This window comes from Octodon degus, unplaced genomic scaffold (genome assembly GCF_000260255.1).
Source record: "Octodon degus isolate 3935 unplaced genomic scaffold, OctDeg1.0 scaffold00042, whole genome shotgun sequence".
Classification (NCBI taxonomy): Eukaryota; Metazoa; Chordata; class Mammalia; order Rodentia; family Octodontidae; genus Octodon; species Octodon degus.
Window position 1 is genome coordinate 14,768,720 of NW_004524618.1, and position 11,546 is coordinate 14,780,265.

The 11,546-nt window shown below is 49.6% G+C and overlaps 1 protein-coding gene across 5 annotated transcripts in view; it reads left to right on the plus strand.

Moving 5' to 3' along the window:
* Positions 1-4,319: 4,319 nt before the first annotated feature.
* The window catches only part of Vwa2 (von Willebrand factor A domain containing 2), a 53,185-nt gene continuing 45,958 nt past the window's right edge, over positions 4,320-11,546 (plus strand). For 4 of the 5 annotated variants that reach the window (XM_004631548.2, XM_023715486.1, XM_023715487.1 and 1 more), the window contains exon 1: positions 4,320-4,954. The gene's annotated coding sequence lies outside the window, so the exon portion shown is untranslated. Of the gene's footprint in view, positions 4,955-10,803; positions 10,848-11,546 lie in introns of those variants that run through there. The other variant, XM_023715485.1, reaches the window with a different exon arrangement.

Consider the following 11,546-nt stretch of genomic DNA (forward strand, 5'->3'; position numbering starts at 1 on the left):
CCTTAATCCCAGCATTGCACTAGAAGTCATTCACAAACTCTAGATCTAGCTACCTCTGCAAAAGCCACCTCCATGACTTCATGAGGCGTTGGGGGTGGGAAGGACATCTGGACACAAACCGTAACACCTATATAGGTGGTGTCTTGCATCTGAACGTTGTTCGGCGCCCTGTGTAGGTACTGTAGTCAACTCCCCTAGTGAAGCAGTAGCTCTTCGACTACCTTCTAAAGCTGGTTCCATCTAGGGCTTTGGCTGCCAAGCCTCACCATTCACCTGCGCTTCTTTTCAACCCTTAGACAATGCCGTTTTTAAAACCTCATTGTGGAAACTGATGAGAGGCTCTGAAGAAACAACAGACACTTGTAGGCCAGGACTGGGGCCTGCTGTGTGCCTCCGAGGTGTGCAGATTGCTGTCAAAATTCAGTGTAAGAACAACATGTGAAAACGAAAACTCATGATCCTGGTACTCAACAGCAGAAAAGTTTGTTTTCAGTACTGTGGATTGAACCCAGACCCTTAGGCACCGTTGTGCCCACGTTTGTGTGGCTTAAGATACGTCTCACTAAATTGCCAAGGCTGGCCTGCATTCACAGTCTGCCTGCCCCAGCTTCCCAGATAGCTAGGACCACAGGCAGGCATCGCCATGCCCAGCTAAGCAGATAGCTGTAGGGCACTGAGGGGCTGTGTGAAATGAATGAATTTACCCGAGTTTTTGCCTTCCCACAAGTTGCATGTTTACTTGAGTCAGCCACAAGCATCACTTTTACCCAAAAGCACATCCAGTGTAATTGTATGCACAATTCTTATATCGAGGAGTTGGGTCACATACTTTTCACCTTTGGGACAAACCACCTATTCCAAACCCCTGGTATGAGATGGCAGCATTTCTACTTTTTGTGTCCACACTTAAAATTTTGTTCTCTTTGGCCGGTGAGAGAGCTCAGTGGACTAAGTGCCTGCTTAGGCAAACACAGGGACCCAGGTTCGATCCCCAAAACCGCATGCTGTGCTGGCCCTGTCCACGGGTGTGCTGAGCCAGCCACCAAGTCCAGGCATGGTGGCTCATGCCTGTAATCCAAGCACCAGGGAGGCTGAAAACAGGAGGATCACTATGGAGCTGGATACTGAGACCCTGTACCAAAAGAATTGGAAAAACAAAAACACAACTTTGTTCTTTCCCCTTTATTGCTGTTCCATAGCGCTTGCTCTGGCTTTATTTGCTGCCAGGGCGCACCTAGGGATCGGCCCTCTGTACCCCCCTGGGATGGATGCTTTGCCACTTAATAGACACTGTTTCCTGTTCTTTCCTTCAAAACAAGGCTTTGGTCAGTGGCTGCTCTGCCATCCTAGAGAGATACACAACTGCAGATCTGTAAGGCATTCTCCTTTGTTCCTTTCACAAAGCACGTCTGAAATAGGACAAGGATCTTCACGAGGGCAGGAGCTGGGGTTCTGCTCCGGGCTGTACGACCTGCTTCCCACTGAAGGTTAAGATGTCTCTGCGCTCATGCTTCCTTGCCAACAAGGTGTGAATGTGCTCTTCCCGTAGCCCCCTACTCTCGCTGCGGGGAGAAGCCATGCTGTAACAGCAGCGGGCACGGTGATGCCTCCAAGGGGAAGCACAGCTACTGATCCACAGCCTACTACACAAGGAAGAAATACCCTAAAACATGAAGTGTCCGAAGATTCCATATCCACGATCCAGTGGAAAATTAGCAGAACCTGGCCTCCCCAGAAACCCCACAAAAGTTGGTCTCTTGCTTTGGGGCCAGTCTGATCTCTCCAAGGTGAAGGGACACAGCTCCTCTTTTTTGTGTGTGTGGAACCAGGAATTGAATTCAGGCCCTTGTGCTTGCCAGGCAAGTGCTTATTCTACTGAGCCATCTCCCTGGCTCTGCTCCTCTTCTTAAACTGAAGTCCCTTCCCCATTTCTTCTTCCTCTCAAAGCTTTTGCCTGTAAACTGAAACAAGTTTCCACATTTGTCTAGTATCACTTTTATCATTTAAGGGGACTGGGTGCAAAATTTTGAGGTGGGGGCCCCCGGGGTTAGGAAACTGTACCTGCCTAGCAACATCCTCTGTAGGTCAGGAAACAACAATCACAGTTCAGCACCTTTTCTGTGTCACAGAGCTAACAGGTGAGAGAGCTGCAGGGGCATCCCAGAGGGCTTCACCTCCAAAGCCATGGTCCTGCCATTACACTAGGTGCTTCCTGGTGTGTGTTGCTCAGTGCTGAAGTCCTCACCTAAAGTAATCTCTGCACCTTATGTTTCCAAAGGAGGCACACGTACAGGGTAATTTGTGAAACAGTTCACAATTTCAGTGGGTATTTCCTACGTATATGTCACCAGGCATAAAGGACTGAGAAAAGAGTAAGCAAAGTCCTAAGAAGACAAGGAGCGCCTAAGCCCTTTGAAACGATGGCCCTCTCTCCCTAGGAACTTTTTCTCATTTCCCATAAATCTTCACAAAGGAAAGGTTGTCATTAATGACACATAGCTGTCCATCGATCTATATAAAAGGCCTCCATCCCTAGCTTGGGCCTTCCTGCCTCCTCACACATGTAAGTATATGCGGCTAGGCCACATTATGCTTTGGTTATGCTTTCATGAGAAGTTTGCAGCAAATGGTATCTCTAGCAGGACTTGTGCTGTTTGCTCTTTACTACTTTAACAGAGAATACAGACAGGCCAATTAAAAACAAATTAAAAATGTTAGGGTTGAAATATGGCTTCTCCAGGGTAGACCTTCCTAGGCAAAACTATAGGGCTATGCTGAACAGCCAGCATGAGGGTGGAGGAGGCAGCTGTCACACGAGGGCTTTCCACTTTAAGATTGGGGGTCTGCCCTTCTGTGTGCTTGGAGCTGTGGCTAGTCCACATTGCAATGTGCTATAAATGTACAATAGGATTTCAAAGACAGTATAAAATGTGTCTATTTTATATTCATTGCATGTTTAGATAATGTCTTGGGCTATGGATTAATCTTACTAAAAATGTTCGCTTGTTTTCTTTCTGTAATGTGTCCCCTAAAGTATTTAAACTTCCACATGTGTTTTGCATTAAATTTTTCTGAAATCATCTGATCTGGAAGCAGAGACCACATTCCCTGGTATTTAGACCCCAAGACAAGTTTTCTTATCTCCAGGGTGGCGTGCAGGGTCTGGAGGATTGGCAACCATCCAAGAACTACAGTCTAAAATGCAGCGTTTTTATTTCATTTTATTATGGTACCAGGAATTGAACTCAGGACCTTGCACTTGCCAGGCAGAATGCAGTGTTTTTTAACTTTTAAAAAGAAGGATGTAAATTAAGAAAAATGCCATTTGCCTACTAAACTGACATTTCCAGGAGTAACTGGCAAGGGCATTGACAAGAGGAAACAGGCGAACTTCCTGAAAAGTACTTTGATAATGCACTTAAAAACTTACATTAGGTATATATACCCTGTAGAGAAATTTACCTCACAGTTTATTTTAAGGAAGTATGTGGGCAAAGGCATAGATACCTAATTGTAATAGGAAAATTGAAAATTTAGTGTTTGATAGTAGAGAGGTTAAGTAAATGTCGAACATTAGTGGCTAAAAACATGTTCAAAAGAGCAGGGGAAAACCTGGCCAAGGCACAACATAAATGTTACAAACTAAAATATATAAAGTCTTATATGGGTAGATTGATCCTGGAAGAGCATGTGCTATGATGTTAAGTGATTCTCAACCACAATGGGATACCAGAGGGCTTCCAAACTGCTCCATTCTTCTCCTCCTCCTTCTCCTTCTTCCTCCTCCTCCTCTTCTTCCTCTTCTTCTTCCTCTTCCTCCTCTTCTTTCTCTTCTTCCTCCTCTTCTTTCTCTTCTTCCTCTTCTTCCCTTCTTCCTCTTCTTCTTCCTCTTCCTCCTCTTCTTTCTCTTCTTCCTCTTCTTCTCTTCTTCCTCCTCCTCCTCTTCCTGTTCCTCTTTTTTTGCAATGAGAGCACACATCCAAAGAACACTTTTTGATGAAGTATAAGAAGTTTCAGATTATGCAATCATGGCCAACATTCAGTGTGAGCTTACCAGCCACAGTGCCAGGCATTATGCTGTTCTCTTTTGTGGCATTTGATTTTTTAAAATACCAGCCACCCTCTAGACTTAAATGAGGACGCTGGCCAAAAGATCTGCGTATTATCTCCCGGCTCCAGTAACGAGACAGGCAATTGCCCTGACAAACAGAAACAATGCCAAAGTCAACATAGTCATTTGGACCGCAGCTATAAAGTCTGCGGAGTGGGCAGCGATTCGCTGTGCTCACCGCTACGCGGCTCAGACGCGGGCGGGGAAAGCAGCGCAGAAGTACTTGGCTAATTTGCTTGGTTTGATCAGCGCACCGCTGTATAACGCTCGGGGCGAGGACAGCGCGGTCGCCCGCGGCGCTCGGTGCGCACCTAGCCTGCTCGCGAGAGAGCCTCCAGCTGAGCCGACTCCTGCAGCTGTGGGGCCGCAGGTGCCCCACGTGGCCGCTGCCCCGGGGTGCCCCTCCCACGGGTGCGCAGCGCCCCCTGGCCGGAGTCGAGCCCACGCCGGCCGGCAGACCGCCTCGGCTCCGCGCACTCCTCGCTGCGCCCCGCGGCGTGAGCCTCCCGCCACCAGTCGGCTCTGTGAGCGCCCCGCGCTCGCCTGGCAGCCGGGGCAAGGCCGGCGGCCGACCAGATAGCGTGCGGAGGGAACCCGCCCTGCGCCCGCCACCGTGCCCGGAGCGCGGAGCCTGCGCCGCCCTGTGCAGCGCTGCGGGCTTTGTTCAACACTGTGCCACCTGAGCGCCGCCTTTCGGGAAGTCGGCGACCTTGGCGACCACACACCGGGCGCGCGCCTCCCTCTGGACTCCGCGCGATCAGTGCCCCGAGAGCCGCCTAGGGTTGCGGGACACGGGACGCCCTCCCGCGGGAGCGCAGACCCCAGGAGCACAAGACGACGCAGGTAAGTGATAGGGGTCTGCGCCCGTGGGTGGGGAAGATCAAGTCTGGCACTGTCGCGGGGCTCCCTGCCTCGGCGGGCGCGGAAGGGGCCGAGCTTCACCCCCCATTACAGAGTGTAAACAGGTGTTACAGAGGCTCGTTGGCGTGTTTGCCCTGAGGGGGACCCGCTGCCCGGAGAGGCTCGCCCTTGGACCACGGGAAGCCTAGGGAGTTTGCCTCTGCGGTGACCCCACGATCGAGTAGAAACCTCTTGGCTGCACTAGCGCCCCCATCGCGCTTCATCTCCGAGCACACCTGGCCCAGCCCTGCTTCCTGCGCTCTACAGCGCGGGCCTCGCCCTGGGCCACCTGCTGAGGGCGGAAAGTGGGAGAGTCAGATTGCATCTTAAAGAGGTGTGATTTGGAAACGTTTTTTCCTTTTCCAGCATGCCGTATAATTGCAGCCCTACCTTGTGTAGCTTTTTCAGATTGGCTTCTTTCACTCTTAAACATGTTAAGTTTCTTCTGCGTCTTAATCACCATCATTCAGAGACGATCATTAATTGATGACATTGCGGATAAGCTCCCGGTGGAAATGCCTTCAGTTAATTATGCTCTCACTGTGTGCCTTTTGCAGTTACAAAGCATTTTCGCTATATCCGTGAGGCCCGGAAGTTACCTGGCTGGGCACAGGGCAGATGCGTGATGTTTGGGTAAATGCAATTTTATGCTGTCATAGCCACGGAAGGGTCAACAGCACTACGAGGTATTTTAAAACAACAGTTCTCAAACTTTTACCCTTAGTACGTGAGTAAATATAGCATGACTGTAATCGAGAGGGCTTTAATAGAATTGCTAATTTTGATTTTATCTGATACGGTTATTACATGAACGCAAGGTCTTACACATCAGGGGTGGGTGGCTCTGCCGTTGGACGTGGGCTCAGCCCCCGTGTCCCTTCCAGCCCCCCCATTTCGGCTTGCAGAAGCCAGCTCCCTGGCCGCTGAGTACATTTGAACTCTGTCCTTCTGTTGCCCTCTCACGCCCTAAACAGCTTTGGTCCCGCTGGCTTCCTTTTTTCAGCCTCTTCTTCCTTTCTTACTCCCAGGCTGCAGCTCTTGATCTGAGTGTCCCAATTTCAAGTTAGGAAACTTTGCCCTCACCTGGGGGACTTTTGCACCTGGCGCTCATGGGATTTGGGCAAGAACTTTCCAGGTAAACAGGTGTGTGGTGCCACCCTCATTTTGGGGCCCAAAAAGAGCTCGGTGGACTGAAGGGACAGAACTTTCCAGAAAGGCTCACACCCAGGTCCCTCGCCAGGTGGCTGTTGATCTTTCCACTCCTTCTGTGGGCAGCTCTCTCTTGTCCTGGCATAGAGGACCTGGGCTTGACTCCAAGGGTGCACCCGCTAGCTGGGTGGCCTCAAACCCTGCCTTTTCCAGTGCTGCTTCGTCATCTGTGAACATGGAAACTGTGACACGTGTCCTATGGGGTTGCGAATGTTGTTAAGTGAGACTGTGTGAAATGTAATAATAGACTTAAAAGCCTTCATCTAGAAAACGAACTACTTCCTAGCGAGGACTCACTGTGAAACTGAGGTTCTCCCCATTCCAGAGGTGAGTGACCTGAGGCAGGGGCCGTGTTACCTCAGAGTCACCAGCTGCCAGAGGCTGACTGGGCGGTGAGGCATGTTCCACTGCCAATCCTGCGTGTGTTCTGCTGAGCCTCAGTCCCAGCGCAGTGCACTCGGGTCCTGAACAGCTTAAAGTATTTTCAAATACCAGCCAAACCAGCAGGAAGATCCATCTAGTATTTTCTCCTAGCAGGTCCGTGTCAGAGTATGGGACTTATATCTGGGATTTATACCCAACCTAGGGAATCCAAAATGGCAGATGGCCCCTGGCTGCTGACTTTGGGTTTTCCAACTGTGAAGTTTTGAAAATGTGCCAATTCTTTTAGGGAGACCATGACCCTTCCTTGGGTCCCCCTCTTCTCTTCCTGTCCCCTCCTCTCCTCTCTCTTCCCCTCCCCTCTTCTCCCCTTCCTCCCCCTTCCCTCTCTTCCCCTCCCTTCTCTCCTGTTTGAATTTTTTGAGATGGAATTTCACTGTGTTGCTCAGGCTGGTCTTGAGCTCATGGGCTCTTTATGTGATCCTCCTTCTTCTGGCTCCTGAGTGGCTAGAACTAGGGGCATGTAGCACCATGCCCAGCTCTCCCAGGCAGCTTTTCAAACACTCTCCGTAGCTAGGCACAGCGTTACATACCAGTGGTCACAGCTACTGGGGTTCAGGTCTGGCCTGGGCAACATAGTGAGTCCCCCAGCTCAAAGCAAACAAAATCCCACTCTTCCTAGAATCAAACTTAAAGTGAGTTGCCTGTTTCCCTTGGCTCTCTGGGCCTGAGCCAGATATTTGCCAAATGGACAAGGAAGAGGATTGTTGCCGTGAAAGACAGCAAGGCAAAAGATTCTTACCTCCATTTTTAGTCTTCATGTTCAGGTATTGCCACCCTGGGACTCAGATTCCCATCCTATTGATCTGGAGAAGGCTGTCAATGGCTAATCTAATATTTGGGTTTGGGGTTACGTGTTCTAAGACAGTGGGAGTGGTTTCCTTTTCCATCCTACACCCCAGTCCCCATCATTGAAGAGAAGGTGGGCATTGTCCTGCTGGCTGCCTTCAGCTAACACAGATCCAGCCCTTCCTAAAAAGTAGTCTTGTTTTGACTCTTGTTTCATGCCACATTGTGGGAAATGCAGTCTCTGGCTCCTGTGCAGAGTAACATGTTTGTAGCATTCTGCAGCATATCTTACTCATTTGTTGTCACCAGTGATGTCAGCATCGAAGGGCAGCAATCAGGGGACAAGATCAGGGTGGGGAACTCTAAGGCTGTGAGAAGCCCAGAAGGGAGGAATGACACGTGGAATTAGCTTGAGTAATGGAACAGAAAAGAAGGAAGATGATGAGTCAGATATTTTCCTAGCAGAAAAGGTTTGACAAGGTGCCTCCGGCTGGAGATCATCCTGACCGCTTTGCACAAGAATAGAGGGCCCTGGAAGTGGTCTCCTGTTACATGCTTCAGAGCGGAGTTGCTGGCAGGTAGGAGATGCGGAAAGCGGCAGCACAGCAGATGCTTAATTACGCGTCTGTTCTCCATTACCGTTCACAGCCCTTCTTTTCTGGAGCCTGGACTTCTGCCAGAGTGTTGCCTGCTGCCCTCAGTCCCAACATCTCTTCCTTGTTCAGTATTCTCCCAGAGTCCTTAGCCAGAATCCCAAAAGGTTGGGGAGTGAGCACATCACACAGGGAAGCCAGGAGGCAATCTGTTGTAGCTGTTTGGCATGGGGCCAAAACACTTCACTTCTCTATCTCTGTTTTCTCATCTGTAATATGGGGATAATATACCTTTACTGGGGATTAAGAGATTAGCCATGAGGAAGGGCCGGCCAGCTAGCTCAGCAGATTAAAGCTTCTGTTTAGGCAGACACGGGATGGGGGTTCGATTCTTGGCATGCCATGCTGTGCCGGCCCTGCCTCTGGGGTGTGCTAAGATGGCATTGTGACTGGGCTGGGCATGACTGGGCTGGGCTGGGCTGGGCATGTCCTGTAATCCAGGTGCTTGGGAGGCTAAAAACAGGAGAATCACTACGAGTCTGATCTGTGTAGCGAGACCCTGTAGAACCTGTACTAAATACATTAACAACAACAACAAAAAAAATTAGCCATGAAGATTAGAGGAGAAGATACAAATGTATAGAGCCTCATGCCAAACATGTGCTCACAGGATGGTAGTAATTATTGATGTGTTTTGGTGGAATTTGTCCCTGTAGAAACTATTGCAGGCTGGCACAGTGGTACATCCCTGTAGTTCTAGTGACTTTAGAGGCTGAGACAGGAGGCTCGCTTAAGCCCAGGAGCACAAGGCTAGAGTAGGTATCAGAGCGAGAACCTATCTTAAAAAAAAAAAAAAAAAAAAAAAAAAAAAAAAAAAAAAAAAAAAAAAAAAAACAAACTTCTTCAGATATAAGACAGTGTTTTCACTGCCAGCTTAGGATGGTAAGAAAATTTTGCTAATGCGTTGAGAAGAAAATTAAGTATTTGAGAAGCTGGGGTGCTAAGAATTGAAGAAGGCAAATGCTACTTCACTGGCATCAAAATGGCATTTCTTTCTTTTATCTTGGTATAAAACAGGACACAGTGAGCACAAAGATATGACCAAAAGGTCCCTCCCAGTCTTCTATGGTTGCCATCCTGGTACTTTGTTTACCCCGAAGTCTGTGCCTAACCTTCACAAAAGACACCAGGTACAGACAGCTAAGACATAATAATCCCTAGTCTTGGGTGCTTGCCACTTGGCAGTCCAAAGCAGCGTCCTGGGACAGTTGCAGTGCTTTGTGGAGGGGTGGGGACTGGAGAGAGAGGTGCCTCTGAGGTTGCTAAGCTGCCGGCGGCTGATCCAACACTTGAGAGGAAGCGTTTGACAAGTTGCATCCATTTGTAGATTCCCAACTTAATTTTTTTTTTTTTTTAATGAGCAAAAACTGAGAAGATTTGCAAAGCATTCAGCTGGGCGAGCAGAGGCACAGGGTTCAGAAAGACGCTGTTGCTGAGGTTCATGTCACCCATGGCATGGAAGGGTGGGCCTCTTTCCTACATTGCAGGAGGAAATTCTGTTTTCCTTCTACTTCATCTTCGTGGGAGCCACAGAAATCCTTGTTTTATAAATGATTAACAGGCCTGAAGATCAGCCCCCTGCAGGCTTCCAGGGTCAGAAGCTGTAGAGGCCAGCTAGTTGGGCTGAAGCTAAGGAATAGATGGGGCTGAGAGGCCTTTCCCTCCTGTGCCCCCTCCCTGACTCCCCAGCAGCAGATAGAGGGCCCATCCTGCAGTGGGGCTGGGCATAAGAGGAGGAGTGTCCTCAGGAGAAAAGAAATCTCAAGCACACCTGTGTGCTGGGGTGGAAGTGGGCTCGGGGCTCCGGAGCACTCAGCAGGCCGATGTCCTGGGCCACCTTTCTTCTCCCTCCGATCATGCCTGTGGAACTCCTGCCACCCTCACTGTTAATCATTGGCTATCCAATTTTCATTTAGGTTTGGTCAGGACTCCAGCCTGAGTCATTTGAAGCCGGGTGACCCAGTTTGGAGACTCTCAGCTGGCTGCGATATATCATTTAGTTTGTTTCAGAACTGTTTTGAAATCCAAGGAGCTGCAGGAATGGTGGTGCATGCCTGTAATCCTGGTATTCTGGAGGCTGAGGCAGGACGACTGCTGTGAGTTTGAGGCCAGTGTCAACTATATAAATGAGCTCAATGCCAGCCCTACACTACATAGTGACATTCCGTCTAAAAAAAAAAAAAAAAAAAAATTTAAGGAGCTGGACCTACAGCAGAGCAAGGTCCAACTACCTAGGCCCATGCCTGGTGGAGTGAATGACCAGAAGATGGCTTGGCAGTCTCTGGTTCAACCTCTCTGTTTTGCAGCCCCTCTCAAGGTCACAGGGCATGTGGGTGAGAATGAGGGCCCTTGGATTTGTATTCAGGCTCTGCCCCAGGTGAGCTGTCTCGGGGTGCGTGAAGTTCCAGGAAGTGGCTCCGTGGGTGGAGGAAGGTGCATAGGTTGGAGGGAGCTGGATACCTGAGCCATGTGGCTCTCCAGGTCCCTTCTGCTCAGGACACCCCTGTGCCATACACATGATATTTGTATTTCCTGCAATTCCAGGGAAGGCCCAGCAGCTGCACCTTCCTTGGGTCATACTTGGGTTAAGTTATTTAAACCTTTCTGCAAATCAGAAGGAGCAACATTTCCTGAGTAAGTTTGATCTTCAGGGCAACCATAGCTCTAGCCTGTTCCACCAGTTTTCTGAATGTAGAGTCGGTAGAAGGCCTCCTGCAGAGGTGCTGGTGTACTCGAGCAAGGAGGTCATTCATTTTGGGGCAGCCTACATCGAGGGCACTTGGTGAGCTGCCGGAGATGCCCAGGCAGCTTCACTGTGTGTCTTGGAGAACTCAATGGTCCTTGGCAGAGGTGGGCACCCAAAGGCAGTGACACAGTGGCGTTCCGGTCTGGTCTGTTTTCAGAGATGGAGGGAACCACTGCCCTCCTAGCCGTTAGGGGGGTTTCCAGAGTCAGGTGCCTGGGTCTGAAGAGTGTTTCCCTCAGGACCTGCACCCTTGGGGTGCTTTAGGGCCAGAGCCCTTTTCCCTTGGCGCGGGCTGTAGCATCTGGGGACTCCTGGGATCCTGTTGTGTCTACGTCTCTTTATTTCCACCCTGAGTTTTTGTTTTTAGAATCAGCTGCTGAAAGAATGTCAGTTGTTTACTTGGTAAAAGAAAATTTCGGAAGAGACATGCACTTCTTAGCACTGCCGCATTCTTCTCAAGTCTGTTTAATGCAGAAATGGGCTGGACTGTAAGGGAGTCCCAAAGTACAAAATTTAGGATTTCAAAAAATCTGTTAAGAGGGGCTGGTGAGATGGCTCAGTGGTCTAAAGCACCTACTTAGAACAAGCTTAACAAAAGCAAAGGGACCGCGGTTCGATCCCCCAGCACCACATGCCAGCCAGCCCTGCCCCCTGGTGGGCTGAGCTGGCCACACACACACACATAAATAAATAAATA